The 4,661-nt window shown below is 40.7% G+C and overlaps 1 pseudogene; it reads right to left on the bottom strand.

Moving 5' to 3' along the window:
• Window positions 1–366: 366 nt before the first annotated feature.
• LOC102767545 lies at window positions 367–3,160 on the bottom strand (annotated as a pseudogene).
• Window positions 3,161–4,661: the final 1,501 nt, after the last annotated feature.

The raw sequence follows: 4,661 nt of genomic DNA, 5'->3' as shown, positions 1-4,661 counted from the left end.
TTTTTCCCCTATATACTTTTCCTTTCATATTTTTGGTCTTTTTATGCTTTTGAAATGAGCTCTCATTGAAAAAATGTCAAAAAATTCCAGCCATTGGCATAGTACGGAGAAGCCCACAAGTTAGGACAGATAGCAGGAGGCAAGAGGTGGGAAATGACTGAAGCAATGGTTAACAAATGTTCACAGAAAGATAAAACTATCCAGCAGGTTGTGCCCTAATTTAGCACAAGTTTGACTAGTCACTACAGTGGTGGGTGGCCTCAGTGTGCTTAAGTCCAGATTCTACACGGCAATACAATTTCTTCTGGTTAAGAGTTCTTGGCTTGTACTGATCACATGGTGGCCTGAGGGCACAGGAGCAATCTATTAGTTTTTCAAAATGCTTCCAGAGACCTGATAGACATACTGAGAGACTTCAGGAGCTCTTCACCTCAGTGACAGCATATAATTGGGGCCTCCTGGCTGGATACGTAGTTCAGCCAAGATCCAAATGCCATTTGTGAGCTTCAGAGGTTGGGACATGTCATGCCCTTCCACATTCCTCTCAGCAATAGTATAAATGTTGTTTGCAACTTGCTGGAAATAGTGTCAGCATTTACATGGCGTTCCTTCATCTGAAACTGAAGGTCATTTTCATTGCAGAAATCCTTCCATATTGCAAGAAAGACCTGGTGCTCCATTTTGCCATCTTCTACAAAAAGCACATCGAATGGATGAGGCAGCTGAAGTAGAAGATGTCAATATTGTTTTCACAGCCACCTGCAGGTTATTCAGAGGTTCCATCTTCATGAGTGGGCCCAAGATGTTGAGATTCAGGGAGACATCAATGCTCTGGTTTGGCATCAGCGGTGTATGTCCAGAGGAGTTCTGGGGACGACACTAAAGGTATTTTATTAACCTGGATTGCAAATTCTGTCATGTGCTGCAGAGCTTTGTTGGGTGAAGTTCACTTCCATATAGATATGCCCCTGATGATGAATAAATATTCCGGAAATCTCCAAGCCTTTACCCTTTACTCAGACAGCCTTAGGAGCCACATATCTACCATATGCATGCCCATCCCTGTACACAACTCAAATAACTCATTCAGACTACTGCTGACCACAGCAAAAGTAGGTGAAGGAGCAATAGTTGTGGGCACTGATAATGGAAGGATTGTCCCACTGTCAGACTTCCTGCAATGCTTCCGCCAAGCTCACTGCCAAGCAGGATATATAGTCCTCCTCCCAAGAGATCCACTGCTCCCATTTGCATGGTGGACGCTTGTGTCACATTGACTGGGGAACCAAGGTCAAGGTTCAAAAGGTCTCACAGAAGGTCACCTTGAGGAGGAATAACCTGACCCTGTTCCAGGTTGGTGGTAGTGGTAGTGCCAATAGGACTGTCAGCTGCATCAGTGCTCCCAAGATGTGTTAGCAAGTGTTTGTGATGGATCCATGACTTCCTTCCACAAAAGCATTGGAAGGCTTGTGGTACAAAGAGGCAGAGAACCACTGTGTCAGATTAGCTCATCCAGCAGAGTTGGCTCAATGAGATCTGTCTCCTGAAAGATCCGTGGCTTCTCAGACAATACTACTTCTTTTGCTGTGACAGAGTCCGTTGAGAGAAGCCTCCAATAAATATAGCCCCTGTCTCAAAGGTAAAGATTATCAGAATCCTGAGTTGCCAAAATCAAGACCTGTTTCTGTGCTTCTGATGGTTTCTTAAGAAATAATTTCACTGAAGCAGTAAGCAGGGTGAGCTGCAACCTGGGTTCTTTCATCCTGAACACCCTCCAGGGAAGTCTCTAGTAACTCATCCACATTGTCAATTCATTCAGTATATTCTATCACAACCCAATTCATAGCTGCTCAAGCATCTGGCTCACCCAAGTTCTCACAACAGTGACAATATACTTTCATGCTTGTTGGGGTACTTGTGGAAGATGTCACTGATTAAAACAATCACCTCTTGGGCCACACAATTTACTTTGGTCTAGGTAAGATCAAGCAATCTGCTTATACAATGTTCTGCATATTGCTCCACCTTGATGGCACACTGTCCAATAGCCCAAACAGCTTTGCAAACAAAGTCAACACCAAACTTTGAACATATTCCTTCAGTTCCACCAGAATCTGAACAATATTAGCTTGGGATTCCAAAAGAATCATGATGTCAAGCTTCTCTAGTGTAACATAGATGGGATCATTATACTTCACAAAGAAGATTTTGATTTCCTGCTTTAAGATTTCAGGCAGTTTTGGGACAATTTGGCTGATGTTCTTCAGGATGATGTACTGCACCTCTGGCTCCCCACACAGCAAAGCGACAAGTGGAGGGGCCTACTTCTTCAGCACCATATTATAGTAGAGTACCTGGGTAACAACTCTATACGTTTCATTAGGAATTTTACTGTGAAAGCTCCACAGCTGAGTTGGTATGAGATAGCCGGGGAATTAGCCACTCACAGATGCTCTGAGCCTCCTGGTTATTCTTTAGAATTGTAATTGGACAGGCAGTGCAGAATGAAAATCTGATCCCATTCAGAGCACTCATTCAGGGCTGTCAGCACCTTACTAATGTTCTGTGGGCTCAGATCGAATAAGTTGCTGTTTGGGTGTGATTCACTGACTTCAGATAACATTGCTACAGCATTAGCCACTCTTGAGTTTGAATCTGCTACGAGATCCTGCAGAGAATACATAAATCCCCAATCTTCCACCATTTGAGCATTGATATCATGGCATGTTGCCAGGCAGATTGCTAGTTTTCTGGACACAGGTATCTTCATCCTTCAAGCACTTGTGAAGAGGCTCACAGAGATACTCTATAAGCTTGTCTACCTGATGCACCCCATGGTTCTGACTGCCAAAGCCTGAGTCAAAGAATTGGGATGTTCACACTCCTTCACAAAGCTATTGACATCCAGGATGACCATGCCTGGCTGCCTGTTGGCATAGTTAATCAAGTAGAGATACATAAGCTTCTTTAGTTCCAGGTTGTCAGTCTACACACAGTTCACACATCTGGAAACAGTGCTAACATCCTTCCCCACAATCATAGCAGCAATTTTTTCCTTCACAGCCTCCTTCCTCTTTTCTTCCTTTTCATTGTTGCATGCAGCCTTTAATTCAAAGATTTATTCCTTTTCATTGGTTGTGAAGTATTTGTAGTCAGTCATGGTGTTGTCTCTTTAATGTACTCCAGAAGCCAGGGCCAGATGGCATCAAAAGCCAGAGAACACAGCCTCAGCGAAGTGATGGTTTAGTCACCTTAACTTTCCCATCAAGACCTTGAGGCATCAAAGGAGAGTGAGAAGGAAAACCCATCACAAGTATCAACCTTTTTTTAAGTCCACATTTGGTCTTGAAAATCCATGTGGATTTTACTTTTACTCCATAATATGTATATTCTATAAATATAGAATTTTATTTTCAATAAATAAACAGCTCTCCAACAAGATGTATTATTCTTCACTGTGTTGTGTCATACGCCTTGCATGCTTAGTATTCATCCAAGAGTTTCATTTTTCATAGTTGAAGGAAATTCAGTTGAGGTAGCATTCAGAGAGCTTGCAAAGTTTAAGGTATTCAATTTGATTACAATTCAAATGTGCTTATCTGAGAGGAATCAAGAGCCCATTGTTGCCATCTGAATATGGGCTATATTATTGTTTTAATTGGGTAGCAAACAAACGTTTTTCTGAAAGGTATCCATGCCATCATGATTATAAAAACTGAGTTGAAGTTTAAATAAAACATATCTGTAATATTTTGACCTCTTTCTGCATGGGGCTGGCAGTTCCACATACTTGTCTTTTATCCCCTTTTATACTCTTTTAAAAAATTCCTTTCTGATCCTGGATGGAAAAAAGTTCTCAGCTAAAATGAGTTTATTTTGTTTCTGAGTTTTGACGGAGATGTCTACTTGTGTTTATTGTTTCTATAATTTTGGCAGGATAAAGAAAAGCATTTTTGCTTTTAAAAATCATAGGGGAATATTTAAATTAATAAAAAGAAAATGAGAGCAACTTTAGGCCATTCTTTTGAAGCAAGTAGGCAATTCAAAATCACAAGGCAGGGTATCAAAGAACCTTTGCCTACAAAGGCTTCCTTCTACCAAATCAAGACTAAATTTAATTGAAACAAATTATCCATATAGTCCAATAGACTTAAAATATTTTTCCATTTTTTTTCTACAAGTCCCTGTACATTAATATATCCTTCCCAAATATATTGCTAATCATATCTACTACCTCTGCTTTATTGCTAATATTTTTCTGTCACTTATTTAACCTGTAAAATGGTACAAGTATATCTAATTATGGTTAAAGGCAACTACCTTTAACCATAAATATGTACACACAATCATATATTCAAACTTATACACAAATACACACACACACACACACACATACACACTCATCTTTGCCTTGGGAAGTTTGACACACAATTCCATGCAAAAAGACCAGACAGACTTTGCAGAAGACCATCATATTTTTTAAGCTTTACAGATCATGTGTTCTATGCTTTGGCCAATGTGGCTCAGTTGGTTGGTGTGTCATCCTGTACTCTGAAGGTTACATGGGCTTGATACCTGGTCAGGCCACATACCTAAGTTGCTCCCGTTGGGGCACATAATGGGAGGCAACCGATTGATTTCTCCCTCACATCAATGTTTCT

Source organism: Myotis davidii, unplaced genomic scaffold (assembly GCF_000327345.1).
Source record: "Myotis davidii unplaced genomic scaffold, ASM32734v1 scaffold26, whole genome shotgun sequence".
Taxonomy (NCBI): domain Eukaryota; kingdom Metazoa; phylum Chordata; class Mammalia; order Chiroptera; family Vespertilionidae; genus Myotis; species Myotis davidii.
The sequence above is the reverse complement of the archived record's forward strand: the minus strand, read 5'-3'. Positions and strand labels throughout refer to the sequence as shown.